This window comes from Equus przewalskii, chromosome 10 (genome assembly GCF_037783145.1).
Source record: "Equus przewalskii isolate Varuska chromosome 10, EquPr2, whole genome shotgun sequence".
NCBI lineage: Eukaryota > Metazoa > Chordata > Mammalia > Perissodactyla > Equidae > Equus > Equus przewalskii.
The window spans coordinates 35,701,964-35,715,430 of record NC_091840.1 but is presented as its reverse complement, the minus strand read 5'-3'; positions in this window follow the sequence as shown (position 1 = coordinate 35,715,430).

Genomic DNA, 13,467 nt, shown 5'->3' with positions numbered 1-13,467 from the left:
CACTGCCTCCTTCGCCTTAGGTGTGGAGAGCGCGGGTCACGTGTGGGGACAGCCGAGGCAAGGCGAATGACAGGGGCTTCATTTATCTGCTCAAGTATTTCTTGAGCGTCTGTGTTGTAGGCACTGGGGATGTGGCAGGGGATAAAACAGACGAAATACATGTCCTCCTGGAGCTCCCAGTCTAGTGGGGAGATGCTATAAACAAAACAGACAGACTGGTACCACGTATCAGGAGGCAGTGAGTGCTGGGGAGAAAGCTAAATCAGGAAGGGAAGGGGGTCAGGGCAGGCCTCAAGGGAAGGGACAGCCAGAAGGCTTGGAGGAGGCCAGGGAGGAGGCCATCTGGAGGCCAGCAAGTGTTCCGGCGTGGAGGGGAGGGCCCCGTCCTGTGGGAGGAACAGCAGGGAGGCCACGAGGAGTGGAGTGAGGGAGGGAGAGAGCAAATGAGAGAGGAGACAGTGAGGGGGGCCGAAGGGAGGGGAAGCGGGACGGGAGAGGCTGAGTGTGTGGGGATGGGGGCCTCATGGTAGGATATTATGACGCTGATTTTGAGTATGAGAGCCTGGGAGCCTCCAGAGGGTCGTTGTGTTGTGGAGCAGAGGCTGCAGGGGTGAGGAGCAGGAGGAGCACTTAGGGAGCTGCAGTGGTCCAGAGGTGATGGGTCAGAAATGGGATGTGAGAGGAAGAGGAGTCAGGGGTGAATCCTGGGGTCTCAGGCCCTTGCACTTGGAACATCCCCCCCAGACCCAGGATTGTGTCTCTAATGGTTTTTCCTCTCTGGGGCCCAAGGAGGGAGTGAGACTGTGAGGGGGTGTGTGTGTGTGTGGGGGGGGGGGTCCAGAAAATCAAGAAGGGAAAAAGGGCCCCACTGGTAGGTCCCCAGCCAGGCCCAGCCCTGGAGGTAGGGACTGAAGGGCCCCGGGCTCTCCTCATCACACAGGGCAGGACTGGATTTTGGAAGAGCGTGAGCCTTGAGAAGGAGGAAGGGGATGGGATGGGGCCTTGTTGGGTAGAAAGGGGCCCCCAGGGGCCAGGGCCAGGTCAGTTGGTGTCCACTCTCTGGAGGTGGTGAGCTTCCCCACCAGAAGATGTGTGAGCTAGGTGGCAGTGCTAGAAGCCCTGGCTCGCTGTTGGTCTGGGGAGGGGAGCTGGTTGGAGGTGACCTCTGAGCTTTCTCTCACCCTGATACCCTCTGAGTCCCTGACTACACCTAGCTAAGCCTGAGGAGAGGGCGAAGGGCTGCCCCTCCATACCAGCCTCCTTCTCCCTCTTCTCCTTTGTCATCAAGAATAAGCACCGTTCTCCCTTCACTGGTGACCACACAGCCTTGGGGCTGGGTGGAGATTGGTATTGCTGTCACCATGGCAACAGCAGGCAGCCTGTGTCAGCAAGTAGCTGTGGACAGTGAATCTGTTTTCTTTGGTTCCACACGGCCCCCCTTCAGGGCTCTCAGAAGTCTGAACTGCCCCTCCTCCCCATTTACATCCCCTCACCCCCCACCCTCATCCCTGCCCTCAAGGCAACGTTCAGTGAAAGCCATGGCTGCACATGGCTGCAGAACCAAGACGTCCCAGCTCTTTGCAAAAGACTAGGGGAGGCTTGGCCTCTCTAACCCTAGGCAGAAGGCACAGACCCTCGCCTGTCCCTGTGACCCTACAAGAATAAACGCAGCCAGTGGGGCCAGAATGGGCACAGCTTGTCCAGGGCCCAGGGCTCAGGTCTCCTCCCTGTGTTGCGCCCTCCCTCCCTGTGCCTGGAGGCCAGAGCAGGTGCTGCCAGCCAGCGCTCATAGCAAGGTCACTCCTGGCCAGTCACCCTAGGAGTGGACAGCCAACTCCCCTGGAACTGGCGCCCGTGCCCCGGAGGCTGAGACTGCCCGGCGTTCCCTCTCGCTGCGTTTGTGCTCTTGAGCGCCTCCTTTTCTGAATGCTGCCGCGCCACCCTCCGCAGACCCCGCTCTGGAGAAGGTCCTCCAGGTTCCTTCTGTGCAGCCCTGCCTGGTTCCTGATGCGGCTCCTGATGCAACTCTCTCAGAGGTGAGGGCAGCTACCAACAGCACCTCTTATTCACAAAGACGGCCCGGCCCCCACCCCGCCCCCGGCCCTGCTTTCATCCACTTCTGATGCCCGTTGGGTCACTGCACTGCGTGTGTAACGTGTCCACACACATGCGCACACACACACTTCACTGCAGCTGGCCAGGCCCAGGGAAGGCTCAATGGCTGGTGGTTTTGGCCACCACCTGCCGTCTCTGAGGTCACAGGCTCCAGCAAAGACCGTAATGCAAATCTGTTGAATGAATACTGGGTGCCAGCCACGGGCCTCACTGTAATCCTCTAAGGGTGGAATTATGTCTCCCATTGCACGGATGAGGATGCTGAGGCAGAGAGGGGTGAGGGGACCTGTCAGAACCTGGGGTCACTTCTCTGCATCTCCTCAGCACCCACAGCCAGCTTTCTCCTTTGGCTGTCATCCAAGGAAGACAGACCTCTGGACCAGGGGCAGGGTGGGGTCTTCAGTTCCTTGTCCCACCCTGTCTCTGCTGGCTGCTCTACATCCCCCGGCAGCCGTCTCTCTGGCCCCCTGTTTAGATTTCGCATCCGGGTGGGAGTCAGGGGCCAAAAATACTCCCCAAGTGTTTAGATGATTCTTGGAAAATAAACTTCCCCATCTTGGCTCTTGGTTTGCACACTTGCTGGCCCTGTTTCCTGTGGCTCTGATCTGACAGCATGCGGGCGGGGGAGCGTGTGGTGGAGAAGAGTCTGTAGGAGCCCAGGGTCATGGGTGGTGGTGGTGGAGCGTGCACGTGTGCACATACACGTGTAAAGGCTGCTGCATCACAAAACTCCAGGGGGCGCCTATTCAGAGACCACATTGTGAACGGTGCCCCCGTGTGTTGTGACCCCGAGGCTCTGTGCTTCTGGGTGGGTTGTGGGTGGGAAGAGGCAGGGAAGCTGGTGGCCTTGCAGGCGTGGAGGCATGGCTTCCCTGCTCTGGGCCTCAGTTTATCCACCTGCAAACTGGGCTAAGTTTGGCCCATCCATCTAACTGGGCCTGGCTGTCCCCAGGCTCCTGCCGATGACCTTTGGAGGACGGCCAGGCCTATCTCTGTGGGTGGGGCGCTGCTCCTGCACCTTGCATTACACACATCTAGTGGCTCTGCTTGTTTATCTGAATAGGGACAAAAGCGTTATCTCCTCTAGGGACTAAGGATTTGTCCCAGGGCCAGGGAGGGGCTTCCTTTGGAGGAGAGCTACAGGACAGACAAGTCACAAGTCAGTTCCTTCCTCAGAGCCCTAGCCCAGTTAAGGCTGGACACATAGGAAGGCACTTCTTGTTCCAACTGTCGGCCGCTACTAGGCCTGGGAGGAGAGGGACAGGGGACAGGGGAGGGATATGGGTACATTCTGGAACAAGATTTAGTCTTTCAACAAACACTATTATTTCCTCTGTGCCAGGGACTGAGGAATCAGGGAGAAAAAAAATCAGTCTGTGCCCTTCCCCCAAGACTCCTGACCAAAGGGCAGATACAGGGCACAGTAGGACCAGGTCTACGAAATTCAGGCCATGAGATGGGCACAGACGCCCTTGGAGCATGGGCCCCAGAGCCACACAGACCTGGGTCTGAGTCCCCTTCCACTGCTCACTAGCTAGTGAGGTGCCTTTGGTAATTTAATTTACCTTTCTGAGTCTCAGTTTCCTCATGTGCAAAATGAGGATGATGACAGCATTTACCTCACGGGATTACTGTAAAGATGAAAGAAAATGCCCAGCCAAGAGGCTGTGTACAATAATTTGTGGTTATCATTATGATTCTTTTGGACAGAGAGAGCATTGAAGGATGGATGGGACCAGGTGAGGTGAGAAGGGGCCTGAGATGCTAGGGTTTTATTTACAAACTGAGGAGAGACTCAAGAGGTGCAGGACTCCATCAGGGCTGGAGCACCTGTCCATGTCATGGCCTGGAGTGCAGGAGGAGCAGGATCCAGACACCAGCAGGCAGCTGAGTCCCCTCTGTTCTTTCACCTGGAATCTCCCTGATCTTTTTACTACCTTTAGCTATTGTTGTTTTCAAGCTTACTCTGTTATGCCAGGTCATTGGCAAGGTACTTTACACCCATTATCTCACTTAATCCTGACAGCAAACTTTGGAACCTAAGCTCCCACTGGAACAGCCTCTTCGGGATGGCAGGGATTCTCCTCTGTTTTATTTACTGCTTGGAGTGGGGGCTGGGATGCACAGCTCAGAGCCCCCTTCAAGGAACGGCCTGTGCCACCTGGGAGTGCTGTCACAGGGCAGACGCCTTCAGCTGTTCGCCTCTCCAGGGAGAAGCCTCTTTGCTCAAGGCCACATTTCTTTCCCGGGTGGCCCTCAGCCAATAACTCATCAACGCGGGGGGTATAAAGGGCTGGCTCCATTCAGGGTGACTCCAAAGGGACATTGCAGCTCCAGAGAGCTCCTGATGGGGCCACGAGGTTACCGCTGGGCCTGTGTGGCAGTTCCACTTCTCCTTCTTCCCCGTCTTGCTTCTGTCCGCTCCATTCCACAGGTGTTAGTCCTGGAGGCACTTCTTAAGAAACAGCCTGGGCACTACTCCGTTAACTTTTTGGGGAAGCCAGCCTGCAGGACTGTGGCATAGCTGAGCCCACATAGCCCCGGGCACATAGTAGGCTCTCAATCAATCCTGGATTAAGAAGCCTGGGGTGGGCACTACTGGTCCTGACTCCACACAAATAACAGTATATAGTCATGCATCGCTTAAGGACGGGATACGTTCTGAGAAATGTGTCAGATGATTTTGTTGTTGTGCAAACATCAGGGAGTGCACTTGCACAAACCTAGATGGTAAAGCCTACTACACACCTAGGCCATATGGTACTAATCTTTTAAAAAATTTTTAACATTTTACTTTTTCTTCTTCTCCCCAAAGTCCCCCAGTACGTACGTAGTTATATATTCTAGTTGTAGGTCCTTCTGGTTCTGCTATGTGGAACACCGCCTCCTCATGGTTTGAGGAATGTGCCATGTCCGTGCTCAGGATCCAAACAGGCGAAACCCTGGGCCACCGAAGCGGAGCGCCCAAACTTAAGCACTCGGCCATGGGGCCGGCCCCTATATGGTACTAATCTTACAGGACCGCTGTCATATATGTCGTCCGGCGTTGACCAAAACGTTATAAAGTGCACCATTGTACTAACATAATAGCAGTTAATATTTACTCAGGTAAAACTATTTGACATACTTTATATCCCAGTTAATCTTTTTTTTTTTTTTTTTTTGAGGAAGATTAGCCCTGAGCTAACATCCATGCCCATCTTCCTCTACTTTATACGTGGGACACCTACCACAGCATGGCTTTTGCCAAGCGGTGCCATGTCCGCACCCGGGATCCGAACCGGAGAACCCGAGCCGCGCAGAAGCAGAATGTGCGCGCTTAATCGCTGCGCCACCCGGCGGCCCCCCACTTAATCTTTAGAACAAGTTTCTGAGATAGGCATTTCTATTTTCTCAGATGAGGAAATGAAATACATATGACCCATGGCTAGCAAGAAGGAGAGTAGGAGCAGGATTTGGACCCAGACAATTTGATACTCAAGCTCACCCTCTGATCATCACCATGCTCTGCCATTTTTCTGAAGGAATCTGAGGCTTAGAGACGTAAAGGAACTGGCTCCTTGCCAGCCAGTTGGCCGCCAGATCTACAAACCCTGTGGTCTTGCTGCTTCCCTCGACCGAGTGCTGCTGGCCTGCAAGAGCTTCTAGAGGGTCTTCACCTACAGGGAAGACCAGATGTAGAAATCACCAAGCTAGCTAGAGATGCTGGGGGCACATGCTGTTCCTGAGACCTGGAATGCTCTCCGCTGCCCCTCACCCTCTTGTGATCCTTCTCACGAGGTCTACGTAGCAGCCAAAATCCACCTGAAAAATGACTCCGTTGTGAAGCCATCCCCAATCTCTGCTCCCCTCACTCTCCCCCACCAAGACACGCTGAGGGAGGACTGGAGGATGACATCTTAGCCATCAGTGTGGAAGTGCCAAGCCAAGGCTGGCCACACAGATCGTTTGTCAGACAAACGAATAAAAGGAAAAATAATAGCAAAGCACAGAATTAGCAAGCATCATTCCCAGGACTAAATATTTACCTTACTGAATATTTACCTTGCCCATGGGGCAATCTTGAGGGATAGGCCTGGTTTTCCGAGCTCTATTGATGCCGACTTTGCTTCAGTGACTGATGCAATCAACCTGGTTTTGTTATGGTTTGAACAGCTGTTTCCACATGTGGGGTCTGGGTGGACGAGGTGCTTGATCCTCGGCCCCGCTGTTCCCCAGCGTCATGTGTCCTCTTCAGGGAATCCGCTTCCCAACCTTGGGCCCTGGGTGACTTTGACCCTCCATCCCGCAGGCCTGGCCTGGCCACAGTCTCCATGAGGTTACAGGTCGCACTGGGATTTCACTCTCGGTTAAGCTGTGGGTTTCTCTGCAGTCCTGGGGTTGAGCTGTAATCAAGAGCTGCTTGGAGCATGGTAGTGATGCGGGGTCGGTGAGCCGAGGAGTCGAAAGAAAGATTTCTTGGACTCTCAAGGTCTGGCAGTAGTGCTGTTTTATTTAGAGAATAGTATGGAATAGCATGGGGACAGGACCCATGGGCAGTCAGAACTGCTGCGTGGGGATAGGACCCACGGGCAGGAAGAGCTGCTGCTGCTGCAAACATGGGTTGAGAGTAGGCTAAAGTTAAGGCATAGGTATGTGCGTTATCTATTTACAAGACAAAGGAAAGAATATGTAAAACAGTTGTTAAAATGGTATCAGTGCCGGTAGGGCCTGGTTATTGGATGGTCCTATAACTTTTAGATAAGAATCAAACCAGATTAAGTAAATGGCAGGAGCCACCACCTTAAATATTATCTTCAGCTAAAGACAAAGGAGGATGTTGGGGTTGGGGGGGGGGGCTCAGTTGCATGAGCTTGCCAGACAGTAAACAACTTAAGTCCTTGCCTTCCCCATTAAGAGTTTCCAGAGATAAGGCCATCCCACCTTCCTCCTGGGGCAGAGAGGGAGACACCCCCCACAGACGGAGAATTCCTTCACAAATGCAAATGTCTCTCATCAAAGGGCAAGCAAATTCCAGTCCTCAGAGCCTCCTTCTCATCTGCAGTTTTTAACAGTAACCAGCCTGAAATAATCCTCATCAGTAGGACAGACTTGCTTGGGTCTACCACCTGCATGGTCTCCTGGGAGACACCTTTCGTAAGAGAAAGGGGTTGGGTGTGACATGCTGGGTCCAAGTGAAGCTTCAGAGTTGTAGGGGAGGAAGGACTTGGAGTCTGGTGTGGCCTCTATCAGTCAACCTCTGGGATTCACGTTGGGGTCATAAGGCGAATGGAAGTGGCATGAAAGCGAAAAGAGCAATTTCACCAAAACTCTAACACTGCTTGTGGGGGGCAAGCAGCTCTCTTTGGGAAGATTCTAGTGTTGTATAGACCAGTGAGCAACTCTGACTCTGGTGCCTAGTCTGAGAGAGGATGCCTGAGGGAGGCTGTGGTGGGGTTACCTGAGGGGTACCCAGAAGATTGGGTGGTCCTGCCCAGCAGATACCACATGGCAGCTGAAATGACTAGTTTAAGGCATTACTTTCCAGAGGCTGCCATCAACATGTAGAGGGAGAGTGGGACTTCGAAGGGGGTAAGAGTAAGTTCTAATGAAACCTGTGTCACCACAGTGAGTGACATTTCGTTGAGTCTGAGGCTGCTGTGGCCAGGCCGGCACAGCTGGCACAGAAGCTGATTCGTGAGATGCTGCTGCGTGGAATTTGGAGATGATTCAAGTTCAGGGACTGAGGCTGGCCTGCGCTCTAGAGGAGGAAAGGGTTTCCTCAACAAACTGTCAATGCCAACAGGATGACAGATGAAATGTTTCAGCCAAACCTGTGCCGCCTCCGGAAGGGTGCTCCCTGGGCAGTGCAGCAGGCTCTTGATTCATGCCTTTTCAAATCAGTTACAGAGTTTAGATTTTCCTCCAAATTTAGGCATTCTCTCCCTCCCTTCCTTTCTTTTCTTTCTCTTTCTTTTCTTTCTCTCTCTCCTGTTTTGACATAGATCAGTTTTGGTTTAAGGCCTACTACTTCCATTATCATCAAAGAGGAGAGATGAGAAAACCAAAGCTGAGCTCATAAACCCTGGGGGAAAAGACAATGGGCTGCCTCTCTGAAGCCCAGCACAGCCAGGACTGAATGGAAGGCAGCTGAGGAGTCTGCCTGCTGTGTGATGGGCCTGTCATGGTGGCCGGATGGACATGTGGTATTTGGTTTAGGGCCCAGGCTCATGAGCGCAAACACCTGGGTATAGACGGCCAGGCTCAATTGTTCTCCCTACCTTCCCCAGGAAAGGCCAGGAAGGAAAAGCCCCCAGCTTAAGGGAGGAGGCATTGTCCTCAGTGGGTTAAGCATCATCAGGTAGCCCAGTCTGGCAGAGGCCCAGTGGGGAGCACAGGAATCTATCTCATGGCTGCCGCGGCTGGCAGCCGCTTTCCCAAGAACAGCTCATTCAATCCTTGTCCTTCCCATCCTGCCTCTGGAACCATCACATCCCCGTTAAATCCCTTATAAGATACTATCAGACACTCCAAGGTCCATTTTGGAGCTAGAGTTGTTGACCTGACCCAGAGTCCTTCTTTCTCCCTCCGTAGTCCCACTTCCCCTTCTGCACCCCTCTTCCTCCCTCTGTCCCACTCCCTCGGCCACCAGAGGTGAAGAGAACAAACCTAGCACATCTGTCTCTGTCCAGAGTCACTGCATGGCTACTTGCTCCCAAGAGTTTTTCATCTTCCAGGAAGAGGAGGAGGAGGCTGCTTTGAGGACCCTCAATCTGCGCGCCCCCTCACCCCCCCCCCCCAATGTGTTACTGGTTGTAAAAGGGTTTCACATTCACTTTCTCATTCAGTGCTTGTCACAACACTGTAAGATAGTCAGAGTCATGACGACCCTGATCCCTTGTCAAAGACCACAAAGGGCCACTGAGGCTGAGTGATTGACTGTCTTGCTAGGAGTTGCTAAGTGGTGGATTACAGACTCCAGTTCAGGGGGAAGTGGGGTGGTGTAGAAGCAGCCAGATTAACCTGGGTTTGAATCCAGCTGGGAAACGTTCCATCTGTGTGACACTTCGGGCAAGAGACAGTCTTATTCTCAGTTTCCTCATTTATAAAAAGGGATGACGATGCATCCCTCACAGAGCTGTGGTGAGCGTTAAATAACCAACGGAACATGCGTAGCAAGTCGGCTGGCACATAGTCTGTTCAACATCTAAGTGCCCTCTCCAGCTTGTCTTCTGGTTCCACGTGCAGGACTATCCCTCACGCCATGCAGTAGGTATTCAATAAACATTTCATATGTGGCTGATACTCTGCCCTCTCCCTTTCCCATCTCTCCCAAAGAGAGAGGATGTTTATTTGCAGCTCTAAACCGCAGGGAGCTCTGCAAATAAGGAGTGGCAACAGTAACTTTCTCCAGCTGGCTCAATGAAAGGCCTCAGGCCCTGGGGCTGGCTCCCCATAGCCGCCGAGCCACAGGTGCTCCAGGTACTACCTGTGGTCTCTGCACGGGGTGGGGGGTAGGGGGATGCTCACTGGCTTCCAGCCTACTTGCCTGGCTTTTCCTCCCTGCCCAGATGTACTGAGAGTAGCAAAATGGCTTTAGAAAGGTCCCCCTTGCTGCCACTGTGATTTCCAAACCAAATGAGAATCTCTCAATTGCTGGGGACAATTCTCTAGGAGCTCCTCAGGCCCTGCAGCAGCACCGCGTGATCAACTTGCTGAATGCGCAAAGGTCAAAGGTGCTTAACTGGCCATTTGATCCAGTGCCCTCACAGGTTGCTCAACAGCACCCCACCCCCACGCTCACTTCAACCAGAGCTACTCCAGCCTCAGGCTTTAGCTAGGCGTCCTTCAGATAAAACATAGTTGGAAGAAAGAGTCCAGTCCCAACGTTGTTTCAAAATAAAAGCTGAAGACCACTGACTTAATGCAACCCCTTCATTATTCACCAAGGGAACTGAGGCGCAGAGGAGACAAGTGACCTGCTCAAGGTCATAAAATTCTGCAAGGAGCAGAGTGAACACTGCAGACTAAATTCCTGGTCCATTCCTTTCTGTGGTGTCAGCTAAGATGACCGCCTTGAACTTGGGGCTATGACAACCTCTGACAACCATGGCCATCTCTTGATCCAATCTGGAAGGCTGCCCGATGATTCCCAATATGAAAGTCCCCTTCCCCGTACTGGACCTATGATTCCAGTGAGCACTGGGGTTTAGCCATCAGCAGCAGAGGATCCTGCTGTGGAGAATTGAAGAAGCCCGCCCCTGTGGCCTCCACGGGCCTTGGACACCTCCACCAGCCCACCCTCCTTTTTGGGCCTCATCTCCTCTGTTCTCTAGACTGCACACAGCTATGATTGGGCTCCTTTATCCAGCATGCTCTCTCCCTTTCCAAAGCCCTTCTAGTTTTATCCCACCTCCTGCCTGATTCTTTTTTTCTTTTCCCTCCACTCACTTTGATTTTCCCAGAGCACTTTAAGCCTGGTATCCATCTGCGTTCCTTTTGGGCTTGTGGTAAGATCCAAAGTTCATTATCAAGAGAAATTTCAGCAAAAGTGAATTGTGTATATGGAAGAGAAAGCTAAATCACACAAACAAAAATTTGTTTAGGGGCCAGTCCAGTGGCGCAGCAGTTAAGTTTGGACATTCTGCTTCGGGAGCCCAGGGTTCACCAATGCAGATCCCAAGTGCAGACTTACACACTGCTTGGCAAGCCATGCTGCGGCAGGCGTCCCACATATAAAAAAGGGGAAGATGGGCACGGATGTTAGCTCAGGGCCAGTCTTCCTCAGGAAAAAGAGGAGGATTGGCAGCAGATGTTAGCTCAGGGCTATTCTTCCTCCAAAAAAATAATTTGTTTATAATAAAATAGTCTCAAATAGATTAGTGTACACTTAGCTAAATCATATGAAAATGTTTTGCAACCATACCAAAATACTTGGCAATGTGAGACACTTTTATTATAATTGGTCTGACCTTCAAAGGCCTTCACAACATGGTTTCTGCCTGCTTGGTATGTTCCACTGTGTTCCTCATGCACCTTCACCTCAGCTCTAACAGGTCTACACAGCCTCTGGAATGCACTACCTCTGCTCACTTGTCTGTCTAGACTGCTAGACTATTCTGCATGCTTCTGACAATAAAATCCTGATCTTACTTCATGGTGCAGCTCAATTCTCTTTCCCATTTGGTTTTCCCTAGTACTTTGTCAACAGCCTACTGCCTAATGTCCTCAGTCAGCACTTCATCAGAGACAATTATATCCAGGGAGCTTTGGTTAATTACCATCACTCCTCCTTACATGTGTGCATACGCATATCATCTTTCCCTAATTAGACTGGAAGTAATGATTCATTCTCTGGAGCAGTGGTTTCCATAAACAATCAATCTGCAGACCAGTGCAAACTGGCTTCAAAAGAATCTCCCCTGAGAAACTTATTAAAATGCAGATTCTTGGGTTGCATGGGAGAAGATGACCTCATAAATCTGGGTGTAGACAGGCACAGAATGGTGTAATACAACAGTGATGAGTGGGACCCTTGAATAAACACATTTAACAAGCTCCTAGTTGATTCTGATGATGCTGATGAATTGCCAAGTTGGGAACTGCTGTCCCCAGAGAACTCAGCACAGAGCTCTGCACCTAGAACGTGCTCTAGGTTGTTAGCTGTATGCCTCTAGACTGGCAATGAACTTGATCACAACATTATTGCTATGTTATACTGGTGATCTGACCTCTGACTTAATGGGCTCAAAGTCCATGACCTTTCTACTTATCAGAGGGCATAAACTGGTGGCTTGCATCTGGCTTACAGATAGGTTTTATTTGGACAGTACAATGTTTAAAGTTTTTAAAAAATCAATCACCAACATTTCTAAATTGGGTATCTGGTATTAGTATCTGGATTTCTGGCTTCTCTTTAGGGGGGAAAAAGTAACACTGGGGCCCACATTCCTGCATGGCAACAATCAAATGAAACCTTAAGATGGATGCGTGCCCCAGAACTCACCACAGTCCCCACTACTCCCCATTCTCATCCACGGCTGGACCTGCTTTTCTTACATTTTCTTCCCAGCCTGGTCCCTGTAGGCTCTCCGAGTTTGCAAGTCTTGCCCTCTTATTTACTATCTTGCTTCCCATTATTCAAAAAGTTTGGCAAACCTAAAGATAACCTCTTTTTGTTGCTCTTACTTGTATGGGTCTCTGATCATAGGGGTGTGTGAATTTTTTTTTTTTTTAAGATTTTATTTTTCCTTTTTCTCCCGAAAGCCCCCTGGTACATAGTTGTATATTCTAGTTGTGGGTCCTTCTAGTTGTGGCATGTGGGACGCTGCCTCAGCATGGCCTGATGAGCGGTGCAATGTCTGCGCCCAGCATCCGAACCGGGGAAACTCTGGGCCGCCGCAGCGGAGCGCACAAACTTAACCACTCAGCCCCGGGCCGGCCCCTATGTATTTCTGACTTTGTGATTTCAAAACTAAGGAACCTGCTGGTATACTATCAAGGAAAACTTGGATCTCTATTCTCTAAGCTACACATTTCGGCTCTGGCATAGTAAAATTCTATATTCAGCCTTTAAAATAGTTGGGGAAAATGTGGCAATTCATCAACTTACTCCAATTCAATTGTATCTGCAACTAAGAAAAGAACCCACAGTGAACAAGGCCACTAAGTGATGGAGAGATTCCATGTAGAATTGCCACCCTCAGCCAGAGAGGTTGTGAGGTTGAAGATCTCCCTCAATTTACAGGGTCATTCAGAAACTAGAAACAAAATGCTTGCCCATCTCTATAAGCTGGTCCTTTTCAAGGTTGTCTTTTTTTGTGTGTGTGAGGAAGACTGGCCCTGAACTAACATCTGTGCCAATCTTCCTCCACTTTGTATGTGGGACACTGCCACAGCATGACTTAATGAGGGGTGCATAGTCCACGCCCAGGATCTGAATCTGCGAACCCCAGGCCCCCGAAGCAGAGTGCGCAAACTTAACCACTATGCCACCAGGCAGGCCCCTCAAGGTTGTCTTTTAAAAACCCAGAGACACTGGCACTTAAGAAGTCATGCTTCATCTTGATGACTTTTTGGATCCTTTTCCTGTTTGTTCGTTTCCTTAAACACGCTACCATTGCTGCTGATTCAACACGTTTCATTCTATACATTTTTAACGTGTATTCCTGTTTTTGGAGAATGTGAGCAGAGAGCTACTAAATTCTTGTAACGTCAGAAGAGCAAGGGAGTAATAAAACCTCTTTGCAAAACAGGAGTGAATCTCATGGGGGTAGAATTTCACATTCATTGAGCACTTACAAGAAACCGTGCCAGGCATTTATATACTTCATTTACTTAATATAAGCCTGAGAGGTAAGCATTCTAATTTTA